The sequence below is a fragment of the Apis cerana genome, linkage group LG6 (assembly GCF_029169275.1).
Source record: "Apis cerana isolate GH-2021 linkage group LG6, AcerK_1.0, whole genome shotgun sequence".
Classification (NCBI taxonomy): domain Eukaryota; kingdom Metazoa; phylum Arthropoda; class Insecta; order Hymenoptera; family Apidae; genus Apis; species Apis cerana.
In genome coordinates, this window is record NC_083857.1 from 3,671,600 (window position 1) to 3,682,779 (window position 11,180).

Genomic DNA, 11,180 nt, shown 5'->3' on the forward strand with positions numbered 1-11,180 from the left:
TTTCCCTCGTGAATTTTATTAAAAAACGTTCGTTACGCGAATGGAAGGTAAACGTTCCTCGTGGAATTCTACGTGGAATGCAATGGAAAATTCTATACTTTTAAAGAGCAAAAGCTGATGCTGGCGACTTCACTATGGATAATTTCTGAATCCTTGTAAGGAGATGATACAAATACAGGGAATATTGTGTGTGTTTTTTATTTTATTCTTGGAGAACGAATGAATATTTAAAATTTACACATAATACTAATATTTAAAAATGCACATGATATATAAAAAAATATTCAGAATACGATTCGCATTATATAAAAAATAAAATAAGTTTCTATTTAAGCTATCTTTTTTTAAATCATATTCATTATAAATTTTATTTTGCATAAATATCTATAATCTATTAAAAATCATAATTTATTAAAAATTTTTTTCACTTCTTCAAAAAATATCATCGAAAAGAGTCATATTGAAACAAAATTTTTATAGGATTAAAATTTTATCCATTCGTTTTGAAAAAAACTTTAAAAACTAAAAAAAATGTGTTATTATTATTTGTTCAAAAGTATATTTAGATTTCAGTTAATAAATAATGTTGATTTTTAATTTGTAAAATATTGATTTTTATTATGAAAGTATACTTATGATTATGATATTAATATTTTTAAACATGAAATTTGCAATATTTCTTCAAATATTTAATAATATTAATTCATTTATATAAAGGATTCTTGTTCCTCTTTTCGTGGAATTTCTTTCTCTCTCTCTCTCTCTCTCTCACTCTCATTCTCTACCTTATTTCATATTCTAATTTTCTTTTTTACAATGCTTCAAACTTAATCATACGATTATGTAGGATGTTCCATCAGATCTCAGTTATTTGTAACGAAAGAGAAAAAAATATTATAAAAAGAAAGAGAGAAATATTGTGGGATATATTTATTAGGATTATTCTTTCTGAAATATTTAAAATAACTTATTTTTTTTTAAAAATATATTTTTTCTGTTATGCCCTATAATAATTATTAAAATATATTTAAATATATTTATATTGTACTTAAATTATTTAATAAAGTAGTTTATTTATTTATTTTAAAATACAATAACAAACAAAAGTTAACATTTGTTTTATAAAAAATACAATTATAATTAATAATTTCAATTATTTTTATGAAAAATTTTGATTTTTATTTCGTTATTAATATAATTATAAATTAAATTTATAAAAATAAATTGTCATAATATTTTATTGTAAAATATATTTTTTCAATTTTTCAAATTAGAAAATTAACATAAAATCTCAAAGAAACGCAAAAAAAAAATCGAAGAAAAAAGAAATGAATTTTTTTTTCGTTTAATAATATATTATTACATGAAATTGCAAGTTTAAAATGAGTTACTTATGAAGATAAGGAAAATTTATAAACATCGAACTTTCATAAAGAATGATCGCTAATTATTTCTGATAAAAAAAAATTTTCATATTTTTTTTATATATTTTATTCACATATTCATTTTACATAAAATTCATAATGCAAAATTAAAAACAGAAATAAAAATAAGGACTGATAAATTTATGATTGTTTAAAAATTAATTTTTTTTTAATAAATATAAAGTTCAGAAGAAAAAAAAATATAGAATTTTTGAAAAAAAATATAAAACTTGTATAAAAAAAAATTTGTATATTTGAAATAATATTTTATTGTTATTTTTAAAAATATTCTAAATTTGGCTTATAATTATAATGTAATTAATTAAAATTTCTATAATTAAAATAACTAAAATTATTAATTATTATCGTATTTTTCTTAAGATAAGATTATTTTAGTTTACATTAGATTACTTTAGTATACATTACTTACTAGTTTACGTTTCTGCTTATCACTGTAATTAATTCTTAAGTTTCATGATATTCTGTTTCATTCAACATATTCTGATTGTATGTGTATTTATTGCTTATTATAATGATTGATAAATATTTAATATTTTTCAATATTTATTGGTTATGATAGATTAATTATTTTTACTTTTAATTATTTTTTTCACATTCATAAATCATTTTATGATTATCTTTAAAAAAAGATTAAATCTTTAAAAAAAATTCATAATTAATACTTTCATTAATAAATATTTAATGAAAGATTGATAAAATTGACTTTATAAATTATGTTAAATTTTTAAAGATTGATACAACAAAACGACGATTATTGTATTTATACATTCGTTACTTTATTTATCTGTATCTTTCGTGAAAACATGTTACAGAAGCTCGCATTTTACCATGAAAATATTATTATTTTCCTACGTCTCGCACGACGACGCGACGGTTTTACATAGCTTCCCAGAATTGCCATCAACTCTGCCACGAACGAGTGTCTCGTTTTTACGTTCTTCGTGTACATTTTATGGAGCGACATACCAAGCAAATTAAATTTTTCGGATGCTCCTCGGCATTTTACATTCGACAGTTCTTGACTTCTTATCTTATTTTTTTCCTACAGTTTTTCTTGTAATGAGAGAAATAATAGTTGTTAAAATTATTGGAAAGATTTACACAGACAGAATTAAAATATTTTATAAACAAGAATAATAATAATAATTTGTTCTAAAGTATTGTTCTTTTCCATGAAATCTTTATATACATTAAAATATTATATCATGCTCTTTTTACGAAAGATGTTAATACCTTGATAATGAGAGGTATTAAAATTTTTGTCAGTTTCTTTTTATATATATATAAAAATTCCTATTAAATTTTATATTTTTTTTTGATATTAATATTCCTCTCAAATTGTACATTTTTTCTTGTATTAACATTTCTGTCAAATTATAAAAATTTTGATGGATTTAAAATGTGTTATAAAAGATTATATCTTCAATTACTTTTTACTATTTATTTTACATGTAATATATAGTTAGTTTTTGAGATATTTGTAAAAGATTTTTAATACTATTATGTTGAAATCTATTTATACAAGCGAAAACCATTATCGCCACTTATCAACAATCTAATCAACAATCTAAACATCAAAATAATTCCTAATATAAGGATGAACTGAACAACGGAAAAAATAATAGATTACTAATTGTGAAAATGATATCATAATATATTTCAAATCAATCGAATCAACGAAGGAGCAGCGTATCGACAAAGAAAAAAAGACAAGGGAGAAAGAAAAGGACGTAAGACAAACATAGAAAAGGAAACAAGAATGGGAAAAATTCTAATTCCATTGAATCGTTCTCAGGAATCGTTGCGTTAGCTATCTAGATGTCCGATTTTAATCCGTTAGATGCCATTTCCTTGTACTCACGTCAACTGTGGACCAATGAAGTATGGACGGGATAAATGTTCGCCACTCGGAGCGCCATTCACCGCCACCGGCTAGGCATCTTCAAGGGCCCTCTTAGCCTATTCCGGATTCCATCGAGATTCCTGGTGTGCGTATATACACAGCGACGTGTGTTCCATCCGCGTATTCGATAAACGACACGCCAGAAGCGGTCGATCCGTCGGCCAGATTGCAGCGAATTCCGGCTTCGCGTTGATTCGCATTGATTTATATTCCGTTCTCGTAGATCTCGAAGTTTATCCCTGAAAAAAAAAAAAGAAAAATAGAAATAGAGTGGAAGAGGTGAGAGAAGAAACGGGGAGAAGATGAGAGAAGGAAGAAAGGGATAAAGTGGAAATTCTCAGGGGGGCTGACGGCTCCGTGAAAATGGTGACCGTTCGAGTGTGCATACAACGTGTACATGGGTTCCAACGGCAAGTCGCGCATGAAAATTTCAACGGCGACAATCACCAAGCAAAGCGGCGAAGCACGCTGTCCCCGATCCCCGATAATACACACTTCCGTGCGTATCTCATTAAAGTTGGCGGTGTGAAACACGCGCAGCAGAAAGGAAAAACAGGAATCGAGGCGGGCAACCGTGAAACGCACCGTTGTTGGCCCGACGACGACGCGTAATCGAATTTTTTCTACGCTCTTCTTCTCTTATCCGTTATTTTCTCTCTTTCTCTTGTGATTTTCGTATTTTCTTTCTCTCGTTTCTGGTTACCGTTGCTCTTGTTAATGTTTCTTTTGTTCAAAAGTCGAGACCATCTTATAAAGAGTTAGCTTCTAATGGGTTAAAAATTAAAATTTCAAACAAAATTATATTAAATAATAACTTCGTTTAAAATGCTCGAATAACATTTATTCGTGATTATTATAGTTGGCTCGGAATAATCTTGGCTTTAAATTATTAATGAATTATTCGAGTAGCTTATTGAAGCAACTTTATTCTTAGATTCAACCATTAAAATTTTGTCCATCTCTGCTCCATTCTTATTAGAAGATTAAAAATTCCGTTAAAGAAATTTTGATTCTGATCAATTTTGGATTCAATAAACGATGTATTATAAAGGAGGAAAGAAGTCATAAATAAAAATAAAAAAGATATAACAAAATATATTTAAAAAAAAATATATTTTTCATTGATCGAAACTATATAGAGAGATGACATAAGATTTATTCTATTATGCTTGAGAATTCACTTTTGCTCATGAAATTATTGTAATCTAATTTATTGTAATTAATTCTTTTGGATGAATTGTAAAAAATTTTATATGAGAAAATATAAACGATGCTAATCAATGCAAATAGTTGATAACAATATATAAAGCCTTTATAAATATTCGCTTGACCTTCTCATTTTCATAATTTTTTCAAATAAATGTAAACTAATGTATAAGATTAAGATAATCAAGATTGTAATTTATTTCGCATCATTGCTATGTCTTTCATTCGTTCAAGGCAAAAATTATTCATTCATCGCACAAAATATCTTTTCGTGTCGGAAACACAGACCGACAAATCGACGTACATCTGATCCCTCTCGAATAATTTCGTATTCAACTCTCATATATCGATTTTAACCTTGTACAACGCGAAACAAACGCAATCGAACTTCGCGTATCGGAACAACCAAATTTCAATACGAGTTGCACGAAATCACGTTTGATATAGGACGAGAAAGTTTTTACATGGGCACATAGTTTGTCAATACAAATCGCAGTGTAAATTTGACATACGATTTATGACAAACAGAGAAACGTGAATACATTGTTTCACTGTAACAAATTTGCGAGGGATTAACGTCACAGACTATTGTTCCCTTTGTTATAAACTCGATACAATATCTCGAATCGTTTTAAAGCTTTGATTTTGTCTATCTGGTATCTTGATATATCGATTAATTAATAGGTAAATAATTATAATTAATTTTTGGATTTGATTTAATTTAATGTATAGACTTTAGGTTATTGAAATCATCGTACGATAAATTTTTTTCATTATCATTATACGACAAGAGGATTAATTGGCATTTGGAAAAAATTATTTACGATTGAACGAATATAATATTAGTAAATATTTCAGAAAAGTTTTGCATTTTTTATTTTATATTTTCTCAATTTTTTTTCTTTTTTCCTTAAATTTAAAAAGAGATGTAATTTCGTTCATTTTTATATTTGACTAATTAAACTTGATTAAGTGAAAAATTTAAGCTTTTAAAAAAATTAATAATTATATAGATATAAATATCTTAAACAATTTTAAAAGTTAAAACTCTTAAGAAGTAAACTCGTAAATATTATATAATATTCTAAATAATAAAATTTAATTTACAATAATTTTTTTTCCTAAAATTTGTTTTATTTTAAATTGTTTTAACATTGAAAAATATTATAAAATTAGTATTATAGCAATAAAATAATAAAATTATATTGATATCAGTTTTAAATTTTGCATAATTCTAGAAGAATTTAGCTCTTAAAATTTTTTTTAGAAAATCCTAATTTTATAATAAACATTCATTTGTATTATTTTATTTTTACGTTTATTGATAAAAACTTTTATCATTTTATTATTTTATCATTTTATTAATTTGCCTAATTAATTAATTTATATAATTCTTGTCAGTTGTCAATTAACAAGTATGATTATTGTATTGATTTTTTGTGTTTTGACATGACTCTTCGACGTTTCATTAATCTGTGCAAGTTTATTTTCACGTTCTATATGTTTTCATATAAATTTTCTAAATATTGTGGATGATTAACTGACTACCTAATATAATTTGAACGTATATGAAATATGAAATATGAAACTGTTAATATTTGGTAATTGTGATGGATGATTTATCAAAATATTAAAGAAATAATGTTGAGATTGATAATTAAAAATGAAAACGTCAAATATAACATCATCATTCTATCATCATTCTATATAATCAATAAAATCTAACATGATCATATTTAATACATAATTTTGAAATATTTTACAAGGTTTGAAATGAATTATTTATAATGTTACTTTTATCATATTTATATCATTTTATTTCAATTGAATAATAATTGTAATGAAGAGAAGATAAAAACATATATAATTTATAATTAAATTTAATGTTTAAATTTATCACAATTATCTTTCTCAGTAAATGTCATTTTATTTAAGTAAACAGAAATATCAATATGATATGAATTAATTCCATAACAATTGAATTAATTATATTAATATGTATACTTACACATAATAATAAGTTTCGTACCATATGTTTTATAACAATTACATTATAAATTAATGATGTAACGTAGAGTAGTATACAATTGATTTTATTTATAAAATAGTACAGATTTTTTTTTTGTTTTTTGTTTTTTTGTTTTTTGCACTCGAGTCACACACTATTGATCACGAATCAAATACTCTTTCCAATTAAACATTTATATATTTCAAGCAATCATACAGTGATTACGATATTTTATTTTTATTGGTATAACGATGATTATATAATCAAAAGAGTTGTCAACAATATTATGATTGACTTATTAATCGATAATCAATATTTATTCGATACATACACACATACACACATTCAAATATTCATAGATTTAAGATGAAACTTAAAATTTATTAAAATTTATTTTCAATTAAAAGATTTTCAAATTCGTTAAATGAGAAAATTGCGTTCTATTTAATAATAGAATTTTATATTTTTCATTTAATATGAGAAGATTATTGAAATCAAAAATCGAATGATGATGAAAATTCTGATATAACGATTAACTTGATTGATACAAGAAAAAGAAATCTTCATGACTATCGATGATTTTTTAAAGATAATTTGTATGTCTGGAAATAAGAGTACTGTTATCGAAGTCAACAGAGACAAAGGTTTTTCTTAATTATGGTACCTGCATGAGACAATATGACAGTTATCAGCTCGAACTAATCGAAAACAAGTTACGAATTTATAAAATAATTCCATTCGTAGTATATTCTCTTTGAATTCGCATAGAGAATTTAATATTTCTTGATAATTGATATTATTCATTTTTTTCATTTAGAGATAATATATATTGGAAATAATATATATATATATATATTGTGAGAATTCAAAAGTACGAATATTTAATTTTATATTTCAATTATGTGATAAAATATCATAAATAATTTTATTACTTTTGTGAAAAATTATTGTTGCTTCTTTCCATATTATCATGCTTGAACTGAGAATATTAACGTTGAGAACTTTTAACTTGCCAAATTATATTTTACGCAATTTAATGCTAATTATTTCTATGTCGAAGTTATAAATAATATCCGAAGTTCCTTGTTATTTATTTTTTAAATTTTCGATTAAATTTTATTTTTATGAATGAATGAATTGAATATTTTACATAACTCAATAAAAATGGTTCATTTGATTTGGTAATTATTTGAGATAAAAATGACCTTACTCGATATCCATATGAAATAATCATTGATTTTTAAAAATAGTTGCAAGGGAAAATAATTGAAAAAAATGAAACTTTAATTATAACTAATGTTTCTCTTATAATTCTTTTTCTTTTTGTAAGGCAATTTGAACTTTGTTTTTAAAATTGAGATACATATTTATTAAAAAAAATTTATATTTTATCCTAAATATTTCAAATATCCAGAAATATAAATATTTCTATGCAAATATATCTACAGAATAATACACAATTTAATAAAAACATTTATTTAAAATTACAGAGAAAATATTAGCATGAGATTTGAAGAAATTTCACGGATAATTCATTAATTCGTTAGATGAAAGAAGAATCATATTGTGCCAATCGAGAAAATATCTTTGACAGAATAGCTTTCATACATATTTGAATTGTAATTTCGTGTCGTTTCGTGTTGAACACCAAAGATAATGTCTATACGTCTATCTGGTCGCGTTTACCAATTGTTCCTGTTGATTCGTGAGAGTCACGCAGCTGGCAGTGCCGTTGTGGTACTAGCATTTTTATTGCTACGACTGATAACTTCACCGATATACACTTTAATAAGAAAGGGATTAGAGAGTTCAAGCAATTTCAGAAAACTTTCTTCCAATATTCGACAAGTACAACAATGATAATATCCTTTGCATAAGTAAGAAGAAAATAACATTTTATTAAAATCTTCCTCAAAAAATTTCAAATCTGAGAACTAAAATCTTTCTAAGAATAATTGTTTAAGAACGTTTATCTTTTATTACGAAATTATGCATGATCGTAAAATTATTCACCACAAAATTAAACATATCTTCATTTCGTCTCGATTTTATTTTCGTCACAAGCTCCTTATTCCTTAGAGAGGATTTACCTAAGAACAACAAAGACACAAGAAATATCGAATGCGTACGATTTCTCATAGCAGAGCATCGTTCGTGTGTGCTTCACAGTATACGCGCAAACGTGCAATTTCTTCGACGAGATGGAAGAAATCGATGGCACTTTGGCAACCAAGTCGAGCATTGTGCGATCGTGCAAGACAGGCTTAGCGATGCATTGCACATCTTACGGGTGTATGTGCGTACATAGGGAACGTATACGCAATTTCCTAGCCCTGAATTCAACCAACTGTCTAACAATTCCGCCAAGCGAAAAGAGATAGTATCAGTTTGAGTTCATTGTTATTAAGTGTTTGTCTTCAAAGGATTCGTACGAGCATTTGTTTCTATGTATATATATATATATACATATATACGTATATATGTTATTTCTAGAAATAATATAAAATAGAATTAAAGTTTCTTTTTCTTTTTATTTTATGTGCACTAAACGTTTCTGAGTCTCTTCTTTAAAGCATTCAAAAAGCAAGCAAATTGGAAAGTAATCGAATAGAATCACAGACGAGATATCTTTTTTTGAATAGAATCTGTTCATGAATTGAATCTGAAACGAGATATGACTTTCAATAGCTGCGATCATTAAGAGATATTAAATGATTGATGCCGTTCGTCAAGCATATACAGAATATCCGTTTCAACCACAATTTTTTAAAGTTTTCCATTAATCTTATAAGAAAGTTTGTCCCAAAAAAATTCGATCAATAATCAATTTGTAACAAATTGTACCGATCTTAAATTATAAAAATGTGGAAAAATCAACAACAAACGATATACGTATCGGTAAAAGTAACCAAACCTTTCATCTCTTTCATTTCGCAACGATAGTTAACGATATCCATCGAGGTCCAAGCAAAGAATCGTCGTAGAACTTTCTAGAAACTCGCCGATCGCGAATCGTTTCGCTAAAAAGAATCCAATTTTGGTGTTCCCGCGTGAAAAGCTGTCGAGGTTTCTCGGTCTCTTTCGCGAACTTTGAAGGAAATTGAATTCCAATCCGTGAGCCCGCCTGCTGGGCAATTATCGATGATTTAACCAGAGGCGGGCTGCGCGCCCATGGGGCCGATTAAAGAAACTTGACAAACGTGGACGCAGAAAATTGTTCCGCTTCGAGTTACGTTGCGACAGGCCGTCGTGGGATTTCACACTTTCCTGGTTTTGCGGTGAAACGAAAACCGCCGTTCTGCGGCCTCGTGACCGAGGAAACGGAGGAGAACCGCGTTGAAAAAATAGTAATCGGTGGTTATTTACCGTTGATGAACGTTTTTCACCCGAAACGGTTCATTGCTTGCCACGCGACATTGGTGACTCTTACTTTCGAACGAATTTCACTGTTCCATTGATGGAGAACGACGAAGAAGATAAAATCGAGTAAAACTTATTTAGTCTCGAGAGGAATGTCTTATGATGAATATGAATCTGATCTAGGTAGACTACGTGACTATAGAATTTCAATTTCAATAATCTTTATAAAATTATATACAAAATATATTTAAATGTAATATATGTCTTAAGCTAATTTAACTTAATCCAATTTAAATCAAACAAATCTAGAAGTTTATATTGATGAATAAATTAGAATGAATTTATTAAAGAAATGTTGTAGTTTTTGTACTTTGATGTAATATTATATCTTGGACGTAAATATTCATATAATTTCAGAGCAATATTGGATTATATTTAATTTTAATCGTATTTCAATTTAAAGTCAAATAAAAATTCAATTGCTAGATCGGATCGGATTAAAGTAATATGTACGTGTCTCACTCAAATCTAATCTGAATTTATTTCAAACTCAAGACAATCCGAATTTAATTTTTTATTTTAAATGATTCTATTCTATTCTCTACTCTAATCCAAAACTATCTTAAATCTTAAAAATACGAAATATAGTATCGAAAATATTTATGTATATATGATGTAAAATTATTCATATACCATAATTCCTTTTTTTTACGCAATTTTTTTTTTAAATTTTATATTTCACGTTAAGAACAAAGGTTAATGATTTGCGACCATGATAAGTTGAATTTCATTTTCTCAACAACTTCGATACTCTTAATTGTTTTTCTTTAATGCATTTTCAACAATTTATGAACAGATATTGATAACATATTCCAACTATGAACTCAGTAAAATAATTACATATAAATAATTATACCAATTTAAATTCTAAATATAAGCCGATATCGTTTCAATATTTTACGTAAATTAGTGATAAAATTATATGATATTCTGTGTATAATTGTTGTGCTCCAGAAAACAACTTTAATCAATATTTTCGATGTCAATGATGTCATCATTTTCTGTTGGCCATGAATTCCATATTGTAACTATCAATATTTGTAATTATTAAAGTTCTATTAATTTTCAAATTTATTTTACTTATTATTTATTTATATTCTTCGATTAGTTGCAAGAAAAAATAGTATTTTTTTAATTAAAAAATAGTATTGGCAGTGGTATGTAGATACTTTGAATCTATCTATCTATTATATATGCA

At 26.1% G+C, this 11,180-nt stretch overlaps 1 long non-coding RNA gene across 1 annotated transcript; it reads right to left on the reverse strand.

Moving 5' to 3' along the window:
* Positions 1 to 802: 802 nt before the first annotated feature.
* On the reverse strand, positions 803 to 7,052 carry LOC133666206 (uncharacterized). Its single transcript, XR_009830003.1, has 2 exons — positions 6,563 to 7,052; positions 803 to 3,587 (listed from the first exon to the last, which is right to left on the reverse strand). It is a non-coding gene; the product is annotated as an uncharacterized LOC133666206 (long non-coding RNA).
* Between the last annotated feature and the right edge of the window lie 4,128 nt (positions 7,053 to 11,180).